Consider the following 12500-nt stretch of genomic DNA (forward strand, 5'->3'; position numbering starts at 1 on the left):
TATATATATATATATATACATATATATATATATATATATATATATATATATATATATATATATATATATATATATATATATATATATATATATATATATATATATATATATATACTGTATATATATATATATACAGTAAATATATATATATATATATATATATATATATATATATATATATATATATACATATATGTATATGTATGTATACATATATACTTATAATCAATATGTTGATTATACCTTATATAATATTTGCTTGCAATATAATTATGAAATATTTCAAATAATGGAAAAAATAACCGTCAAAATCAAATTTCACCTCGTCTTCCTGTCTCGGTCAAATATGCGCCCATGACTGATAATGGAATATCCGACATTTATTAGCTAAGATATAAACATAAGACGGATAAAGGCTGGATATTAATAAACGATACCAATAGGTGAAACAGTACATGTATATACATATTACCTAATGATTGTGTTGACCCTGATCAAAAGCAATTTATTAATATTCATAAATGATGAGATTTTGCGCAAAAACGAGGGGGGTAATTTGAAACCAGGGGGGTAGCATAAAACCGGTTTCAAATTACCCCCGGGGGTAGCTTGAAACCGGTATCAAGTTAACCCCCGGTAGTTTGAATCCGGTTTCAAATTACCGGGGGGTAAGATTTGGAGGGGGTAATTTCAAACCGGTACACCGGCGGAAAGGACATTGAGAGAGAGAGAGAGAGAGAGAGAGAGAGAGAGAGAGAGAGAGAGAGAGAGAGATAAAATTGTTTGAGCTTATTGTAGTTAAAAAAGTCACTTCATTTTAAGGCAGTATGATCTTCGCAGTTATTCCATCGTAACCAGGGACTTTCCATCTCCAGAGTATTTAATGATAGCTTCGACTTCGGACACACTGAATTAATTCATTGTCACATACAGCCAGGTATTTTTCAGTTTCATGTATATGAATCAAATTATTACGTTCTTTGCCTTTCTTCCTCCTCTGTTGTTATTATAGAGCCATCTCTCTTTTTTTTTCCTGTGGGGAGTGGGGGGGGGGATACGCTTATTCTTTCCTTCCACAGAGATATCATTGATAATTCTATGAGCGCTTACACCGTAGGCCCTCCCTGAGTTCATCGCTTTGTCAGCCTCCTCTACTTTCCTGTTTAAATATTCTCTACAGATAGTCCTGTTTTTTCTTTTGACCTCTCTATGGATACTGGAATACTTACCTTGTAATTTTAATTACTTCCACGAAAACTCTCAACAATATATTGCTATCTTTTTCTCCTTTTTAGAGTATCTCAAGTAACATTTTATATCCATGGCTTTCTCCTTGTAACTACATGCCCCAAGAATTCACTACCAACTGACTGATTCCTGTTCTTAATATCACACCATTCTTCAATAATTCTCTGCTCCTCGTCGCCTAAAGTCTCTAAGACTGGAAATCAATTCCTACATTCAATTGCAAAGGTTTTTCTGTGTTTATCTCCCAAGACTTGATTTTATGGAATCTCTGTATTTTATCTAAATTTCTCTTGGGTGCTTTCAGTTTTATTTTAAGTGTGGTAACGAGGAGCTGGTGATTGCTAACAATATCTGCACATTATAACTTCTTAAAGTTCTCAGAGTCCTTCTTCTCTCTTTATTAAAGTCTATGTGATCTATTTTTTGTTTTTATAACTGTCATATGATGAAGTCCAGGTATATTTTTGGATGTCCTTGTGCTTGAAAACAGTACCTCCAATGACAAAATTGTTTGTCGAACAAAAACTTTTTAAAAGTGCTCCATTTTCTTTTGCAACTTTGCCAAGAACCTCAGCACCCTTCATTCTCTATACCTTCATTATTCTGTCCGACTTTAGCAATGAAGTAAAAAATCACAATTTTCATATATTTCTCAGGGATCTAATCTATCACACTCAGCAGATCTTCATTGTATATTTCTTTTCTTTTTTCAGGGAAATCATTTGTTGGTGCATAGCAATCTATGATACCCATATTTCACTGCTTTGATTTAAACTTTGCAATTAATATTCTGCTATTTACAGCTTTCCACTTATTCTATACCTTTTCTCCTACTAGTGTCTTCATCATTTCTTCCCCTTCTCTTTCAACGCCATCTGTCATTCCTGAATACATATATAAATTGCCTTGGGCTATGGTTTCCTTACACACACACACACACACACACACACACACACACATATATATATATATATATATATATATATATATATATATATATATATATATATATATATATATATATATATATATATATATATACATATATATAATATACATATATTAATATATCTATCTATATATATATATATATATATATATATATATATATATATATATATATATATATATATATATATATATATATATATATATATATATATAAATATATATATTTATATATATATATATATATATATATATATATATATATATATATGTATATATATATATATATATATATATATATATATATATATATATATATATATATATTAATATATATATATATATATATATATATATATATATATATATATATATATATATATATATATATATATATATATATATATATATATATATTTATATACATATTTATATATATATTATTATCATCATACATATATATATATATATATATATATATATATATATATATATATATATATATATATATATATATATGCTTTCGTTAGATTTTTTTAGCACGTTTATATGGAACCCTGTGGTTTTACGCCTGCCCATTATGTAATTCAAATCTCACTTTTCTCTGAAATGTAAAAATGACTTCCAGATTGTAACATAATGGGCAGGCGTAGAACCCTAGGGTTCCATATAAACGTACTTAAGAGATCTAATGAACGTATGTATATATATATATATATATATATATATATATATATATATATATATATATATATATATATATATATATATATATATATATATATATATATGCATACAGGTCCGGTCAGTTTGGTTGCAAGAAGTAACATATCTATGAAATGCCTGGAATTTCTAGAACTCAAGCCAGCATCCATCCAAATCTGTGCATTAAGAAACCTACCATGGTAGAGAATGAGGACGAAGACGTCAGTGTCATTACTGCGAATGACAATCACTAGGGCCATATCATGGTTAACAGCAACAAAGTTTGCATGGTACAATAACCGTGTATCGGCTTCTTCATGCCTGCACTGAGGCTCTTGAACCAGGATCCTGTTGACAGTTCCACTTGCTGCTGAAGTGTAACGGTAGCATTCATGTTCTACTGCAAAGTAGACCTGATGTCCCTGAAGAGTCGATGCATATCTATCTGATGACCATTCATCCTTCAAGAAGGCCAAAAACTCTGTTTCGAGGTGTGATGTTCTCCTAAAGTCAAACCATTCTGTCGTGGCCGCTGAGACGATTTCTGTTCCCCTGTACAGCGTACCCATGTCAAAATATTTCGACCACTTTAAGGAAAAATGAACACTGCGGTTAGAGACGAGCCATCCAAACTGAGTGAGACTAATGCTAGCCGTTAATGACAGATGACATTCCCCAGGGTATGCCCAGGGTGCATCCTCACCTTTTTCACTAATCTCATTGGATTAAGAAAAGATTAAATCTGCTCTCTCTCTCTCTCTCTCTCTCTCTCTCTCTCTCTCTCTCTCTCTCTCTCTCTCTCTCTCTCTCTCTCTCTCCTGTTATTCTTGTCGAGCATACAGTATATATTTCATTAGGTACACTGTTAAATAAGCGTAATTTTAATCGGACATTATCCGTAAAAATATACTGTTCATAGCCCTAATTCAGTAAAATATTGGAGAGAGTAATTTTTACCCTATCCTGTTATCTTATTACAGGTTGATGATCTTAATATCACCATTTAACGTCAATATTTCCATTTATTAGACGGTAAATGCCTGGCAACATTTATTACTGGATTTTTACCGTTTTTTCGGCATATTTTTAACAGTGTAAGGTATTCATTTCTATAAGGATAATTACAACCAAGTACATGTCCCCCAAAATCATAATCCAAGGATATTTGCCAGTTTTATCCTACCGTCTTAATATGACTCGCACAGAAGGGAAGTTTGAAATCCGATTGACCTGTCCTTGGAGGTCTCAAGGGTAAATTTATATAGCAAATATCAGAGAGCTATATTTAATCCCTTGAATGGTAGATCTTTGGGTATAAAATGTAGTGTTTGAGACAGAGACTGCTACGGGCCAACCAAGGGAAAGGCCCGTGCCAACAACAAGTGTTGGCTTTAATACCCCAACAACAACAGAGACTGCATTATCTAGCAAACATAAACCATGGAAACATCTCCAAACCGTGTTCTCCGTCCCAATGCCAGGGAAATAGTACACAGTGTGTACAAGTATTTCACAAAAGAGAAGATGAACCGCAGCCCTTTTACTGAAACCACAAATGTTCCTGAAAGAACAGTACGTAGAATCATCAAGGAGGGACGAGTCACGCAAGAAGAATTTGGAAAACCGAAATTTCAAGAAAGAATTAGGCTTCATCCTTGTCCTGTGACTGCTCTAGACGACTTTGATAAATGCGTTTTAAGAAGAACAGTGTTAAGTTTTTATGCACGAAATGAAATCCCCACCCTTGAAAAAATACTGGCGGAAGTTAAAGTAAATATTCCATTCAATGGATGCAAAGAATCTCTAAGGAAAGTGCTACATGATATAGGTTTCATTCATGCTAAAGTCAATGGAAGGAAATTTCTTTTAGAAAGAAGTGAAGTGTCAAGTGCAAGTACGGTTTTTTTTTTTTTTTTTTGGAAAAATTAAGAAAGTGAAAGAAAGTGGAGATCACCCTTTTGTTTATTTAGATGAAACCTGGGTAAATCAAAATTATTGTGTGGGAAAATGTTGGTTGGAGAAAAGCGGGAAAAAGGCAACAGGTGTTATTCCTCCAAGTGGCAAAGGCAACAGACATAATTGTTCATGCTGGCACCAAAGATGGATTTATACCAAATGCTGCTTTAATTTTTCAAGCAAAAATGACGGGGATTATCACAAGCAAATGAATCATGACGTATTTCAAGACTGGTTCAAATCAAAATTATTACCAAACATTCCTCCGTCATCAGTAATCGTCATGGATAATGCTTCCTATCATTCGGTGAGAACTGATAAGCCCCCAACAATGTCAGATAGGAAAGCATTGATTAAAGAATGGCTTGTTAAAAAGGGAAAAGTCCCAAAAGATTACTTGACTAAAAAGGAATTAAAAACGATGGTCAAGTCTTTGACTGCATGCCAAGAAAAAAAATACGTTATAGATAATATGGCCCTAGAAAAAGGCCATAAAGTGGTAAGGTTGCCTCCATATCATTGCCAGTATAATGCCATAGAGTTGATTTGGGGGCAAGTTAAGCAGTATGTATAAAAAAAGAACAACTTCAAAATGAAAGACTTAAAATCGTTATTAGAAGAAGCTCTAAATACTGTAACAAGAGAAAATTGGGCTAATGCTGTGAGGCACGCTGAAGTACTTCAAAAGGAAGATATGGAGGCAGACCTTTCTGTAGAACATTTGTTACAGTCTTTTATTGTTGAATTGGATTCCTCTGATGAGGAATAAAATTTATATACTATACATGTTAGGTCAAAATCACCTATGTACAAACAAATAAAATTCTTATAATTTAAATATTTTCAAGTTGGCTATCGATATATATTGTATTTATTCAATTACTTAGGATTTAATTTTGCATCATTCCAAATAAAGTATTTCGTGAATTTAAGACTATTAATTTTCCTATATCTGAATATTATGATTTTGGAAAATAATTGAATCAAATAAGAAATAAAAAAGACGGGAAAATTAATTGAACATAATTGAATATTTACTTTTTATTATGCTTTCATTATAAAGAAAAGTTAAGATTAAAAGAAGTTGTAATGCTTTCTTACAATACATACATATATATATATATATATATATATATATATATATATATATATATATATATATATATATATATATATATATATATATATATATATATATATATGAATTTAAGACTATTAATTTTCCTATATCTGAATATTATGATTTTGGAAAACAATTGAATCAAATAGGAAATAAAAAAGACGGGTAAATTAATTGAAATTAATTGATTATTTACTTTTTATTTTGCTTTTATTATAGAGAAAAGTTAAAAGAAGTTATAATGCTTTCTTACAATATATATATATATATATATATATATATATATATATATATATATATATATATATATATACACTTATATATATATATATATATATATATATATATATATATATATATATATATATATATATATATATATATATATTATAGATATAAATTATATATATATATACATACATATATACATACATACATACATGTATATATATACATATGTGTATATATACATACGAGTATATATACATACGTGTATATATATATATATATATATATATATATATATATATATATATATATATATATATATATATATATATATATATATATATATATATCATCTCCTCCTACACCTATTGACGTAAAGGGCCTCGGTTAGATTTTGACATTCGTCTCTATCTTGTGCTTTCAAATCAACATTTCATCATTCATCATCTACTTATATATATATATATATATATATATATATATATATATATATATATATATATATATATATATATATATATATATATATATATATATATATATATATATATATATATATATATATATATATATATATATATATATATATATATATATATATATATATATATATATATATATATATATATATATATATATATATATATATATATATATATATAGAGAGAGAGAGAGAGAGAGAGAGAGAGAGAGAGAGAGAGAGAGAGAGAGAGAGAGAGAGAGAGAGAGAGAGAGGGTGGGTGGGGAAAAGATACAACAAAGATTAAATTGACTCTTCCTTTAAGAAATCCTAATCTTATAAGCTGGATGACCATTGATTGACAGATGTGACCCGACCGCCATAAGTTTGGAGATAAAGAAAACCCCTTCCAGGATCTTTACAAGCATTTTTTATGCTTTGATGTCCGTTTTTAATAAATAGTGTCCCTGCCAGCATGGTTTCCAGCCGTACAGGTGGTGGTTCAAATCCCCACCCGGCCAGAAGCTGTTACCATAAAATGAATTCCAAGTGGATATATATTCCCAAGATAGAATTCGGTATTAAATGCCATTCGTGGGTGATATTTACATATATATATATATATATATATATATATATATATATATATATATATATATATATATATATATATATATATATATATATATATTGTAGTGTACCAGCAAAAAAGACAATAACCAAGGAAGTATTGTAAAGCTGATTTTATTTAGACGATTTAGTACAGTTGTAAAGAAAGGGTGAGGAAAATGGGGTGCCTAATCTTTTAATCTGGCTTTATCGTTGTTTTCAAAGGTTTTCGACTTGTCTCTAAAGAGTGATTCCTTCAAGGGAAAATGAACCAAGTGTTTACACTTTAACACGATACCTTTTGGAAAAGAGCTCTTCTCAGCGGCCACGACAGAATGGTTTGACTATAGCTGTGTTGAGATCTGGTGGTCTTTTCTGTGACAAGCCAGTGATTATATAGGTAGTGGGTGCCTTATAATGCAAGTCATGTTCAATTCCCTTAATACTTGGCCCATTAGGATATGTGTCACAGACTATGTGTACAATTTCCCCTGTGCATCAAGCTTGTTTCAAAATGGACATTACCATCCCCCCATAGGTGGATGGCATGTCAAGCGTACGGAAGAACATAGCATCAATACTATAGACATCAGTCCTGTCTGGTATGGCATTCGATGCTCCCATCGCTTCTATTTTTTCCATTAAGGTGCTCTTTCATGTCTTGTCCATATTCCCGGGTATATGACACAATGAAAAGGAACTGTAGTGAGAGGATAGGATAGGACAATACTGAGATGAAGTTCTTGTGTTACTGACAAATACAGCAGCCTTTCAAATATGTCTCCGGTGCATTTTGCCTCCTTGATCTGCTTGTCCTTTGTAGTGAATTTAACTTTTACTGCATCCTATGTGAAATTCATCACCTTTCTTCGCTTAACAGCCCGCTCAAAACGTCCACCATCTACCTTACATTCATTAAAAAAAAACTTGATGCTAGGTAGATCCAGTTTCTTTTGACTGCAGAAGACTGTCTTTCACACCATCCGAGGCAGCTTTGCCAGTGTTTAAGTAATACAGAGTATCATCATTAACAGTGAAGAAATTCAGAGTGTTCTCCACTCTGTGATCGTGCTCTTAAGGTCTGCATTGTCTTTGGCTATCCGCTATGGCTTTAGTTCCTGTATTGCATCCTCCACCAATGTGATTCCAGCTATTTCCAGGAGGCAACTCACAATTGCTCCCCTAAAAGATCTTGTCACTGCCCACCTCTTACGGGCTGCAAAATTCTGTGTAAATGCAGCAATACCCTTTTGCTAGGATGTGACATCCCTATTCACAGTTTGCTATAAGGTAATATCAACTGCACTTCTGGAAAAGGTATCCCTAGTTCTTCGCACAGAGAGTGCACCGCCTTCAAAACTTGGCTTTACTCTGGGATGTGTCATTTCCATATTAAGCAGATTGAGGTGATACAATGACATCCAATGGGCATAGTTTTGTAAGTGACAAGGACACAGGCAATTCAGGTGCACACTTACAAATTTCAAGAATGTTAGAACGCAATGTAGAGGCTGCTTTAGTTACAATATGGTCTTCTGAACTGCTAAATTTTGAAGCTGTTGAAAGGACCATTTTTTTTATTTCCCTTACTAGAATACACTACCAAATCTTCTTTCCTACTTAATTTATTTTGACTATCTCCAAAATGTTTCACAATTTTATCCCCTAAAGTTAAGACTTTATGAGGTACAATCTCAACTTCAGATATTTTCTCTAGAAATCAAGGTAATGCCGATTTAATAAAACAAGGTATGCAGGCCGATAATTGTCAATGACTGAGGATTCAATGTATTGGAATATACTTGTTAAAGCAATGCAGTTTGCATTGTCACTATCAGGAGACACTGTTCTCTTTAATGTGTCCCTCTTTTGATTTAGGTAAGCTCGTTTACATTCATTATGATATTTCACCTCTTTGCTATGAAACCCAGTGTCACCTATCATCACAAGCATTTCACTGCCATTTAGAGCACGAGCAGCTTCTGTGATATTTTTTTCAACAGAATCACATGCACATGTGGTGAGTGTTTGTTCCTTTCCCCGAATTTTCTTTCGAGTTTTTTTGCAGAATATGCAGACATTCGGTAAAACCCCTGATGTCGATACAGCAAGCTAAGTCGATTGGCTGCAAAGGTAAGGGCAGTTATCATTTGTTTCCTGAGGATTACCCGTCCCACTAGCCATTGTTAGGGCTGCAATGTTAACAGCAACATCAACCTGAACAAATTGAAACTCTTATAGTTCATTTCTATGACTATACTTATTTGTAAACAGCCATTTACTTACATAAACAAATGGAATTGTGTAAGGAGATGTGGATCAACACTTTTGAAATTACACATATGAACTGAACTGATTATTTGTCTCTCACTGCCGGAATTCTGCATAAAATTTCCTCAAACATTTTGATCTACATAATAGGTAGACGCGCATACGTCATTACTGCGGATGAAGCAATTGAAAAGAGTAAAAAAACGTATGCATTAAAATACCAAATGACCTTGACGAGAGCTTATAGCTATTAGTGGCATACTATTTACAGCGGCAGTGTGGTGTTCATTACATTTATTAAAGAATAAATGTTTTTATAATGTCTTAAAGACAAAACAGGTGCACACATAGTCAATAAAACCGATCTCAGTAACATAGGTGAACCATATATAAACTAAATTTTAAACGGTTTGACGAGTGAATTTCACAAGAACTGTTTAATAATGACTTTGTCATATCAGTCATATCACTGGAATAGATCCCATCTTCTTCAAAAAACTTTATTTATGTCGCTTCTTTATATTCTTTTCACATTTAGTAAACCTTAAACAAATTTTGATGTCTTATTTAGCCAAAATACAGCTATAACCCAAAATTGTTATTTCAAAGGACTGACCTCAACCTTTTGACCTCTGGTGACCGCCAATAATCATTTAATTATAGTTGTTTGATATGAAATGAATCTACAAATCAATAGCATCATTTTGGTATATAGTTCTTTGTTATAGGCCCAGTATGAGAGGAGCTGCAGTCAATTTACTTTCCCCTACCACCATATTTTGCCGAAAAATAAAAAGTCCGTTTTCGAACAAGAGGGGTTAACAAAATCCACACCCAGCCCTGCCCAACTTAAAGATACCCATTTTTGGATGTCCCATGGTAGACCCTTTCCAAAAATGCCTACTATAATATTGGTCTTCTCCGGTAAATAAATGGCTGCTAGCTCTTGAACTATAGTGAGATATTGTAAATGAATTGTGTGGTTAGTACAGTGAGAACGTGTTTGCTGAGCATTCGCGTGGCAGCAGGTCGATTCCCGGACGGGAAAGTGAGTTTAAGCTGTTTACTTGTCGAGGTCACTGCTGTGGTAGGGTACTACAGTGGGGTGTTGGGCTTACCTGGCTGACGTTTCCTGTGAGTATTTAGTCTGATGGAACTGGAACTGGACACCTTTGTCACCTTTATCATGTTTGTCAAAGTCGAGTTGAAGCAAAATGTTCAGAGATGATTTATGGTTTTTTATATACAGTATATATATATATATATATATATATATATATATATATATATATATATATATATATATATATATATATATATATATATATATATATATATATATATATATATATATATATATATATATATATATATATATATATATATATATATATATATATATATATATATATATATATATATATATATATATATATATATATATATATATATATATATATATATATATATATATATATATATATATATATATATTTCTTTTGCTTATTTGCGAGAACATAACGTGGTTAGGTAAGATTTACAGAACTAGATTATAGTAAGGATAATATATCTCTTTTTAATGCGTCGTTGCAGCAAGAAGAAATTCAGCTATATTTTAAAAGATAATTTACCCATCTCAGTTACTGTATCAACCATTTGGTTCCAATACAAGAATCGATGAAAACACGTTTTTTTTTCTTCTTCTTCTTTATTTCTAGCAACTATAATAAGTAGATATCAATGCTAGACCTCTATAATATGGCGCAATAATGGATCCAGATTATATCGGAAAGAACTGTTCCTGAGAACTATGCTTGCCTGTGACGAAAAGATTTTCTTCCAGTGACGAAGAGAAGTAATCAGTTTTTCCTGCTAGTAAGGGACAGGTATTGGCAAGCCCTTACTAACCTCACAATTGCACGTTTTCTGAGTTATGTGAGAAACATATGCTGTCCCATCCTGAAGCCACCAATTCTGTAACACCTTCAAGACAAAATCAACCATACCAGTATCATCTGATCACCTGAAACCCCCACTTACGAAAAATAACTCCAACTCGACATTTCAGTATATTTTGCTATGTATTCTGGTCTGTTTATATTTCTAACTTTATATATATATATATATATATATATATATATATATATATATATATATATATATATATATATATATATATATACATATATATATATAAATATATATATATATATATATATATATATATATATATATATATATATACGTTTATGTATATATATATATATATATATATATATATATATATATATATATATATATATATATATATATATATATACATATATGTATATATACATATATATATATATATATATATATATATATATATATATACATATGTATATATACATTATATGAATATCTATATATATATATATATATATATATATATATATATATATATATATATATATATATATATATATATATATATATATATATATATATATGGCGAAGCAGGAGGCCTATCAACTTTGGAAGGGTAACAGATCAGATTTGACCTGGAACGACTATACTCAGCTTCGAGCTTTTGCTCAGAGAGTTTATGCCTCAACTGAAAAGGAGTACAATTTAACCATAAAAGAAACACTTTCTGGTACAACTCAGGAACATAAATGGTGGTCTACCCTTAAATCTGCACTCTTTGGTGTAGATGCAACAGTTCCTCCTTTACTTAAACCAGATGGCTCAGTCACTCACTGTCCAAAGGAAAAGGCAACCCTTTTGGCTGATGTTTTTTGACAGTAAACAGAGTAATGAAAAACTTGAGCTTCCTCATTCCTGTTTTCCTGAGGCTAAACTAACTAGTTTAGCTTTTCGATCTCGTGAGATTAAAGCTCTGTTGATGGACCTTGATGCTTATGGAGGTGTAAACCCAAATGGTATTTTTCCTTTGTTTTTTATAAAGACAGC

The sequence above is a fragment of the Palaemon carinicauda genome, chromosome 12 (assembly GCF_036898095.1).
Source record: "Palaemon carinicauda isolate YSFRI2023 chromosome 12, ASM3689809v2, whole genome shotgun sequence".
NCBI lineage: Eukaryota > Metazoa > Arthropoda > Malacostraca > Decapoda > Palaemonidae > Palaemon > Palaemon carinicauda.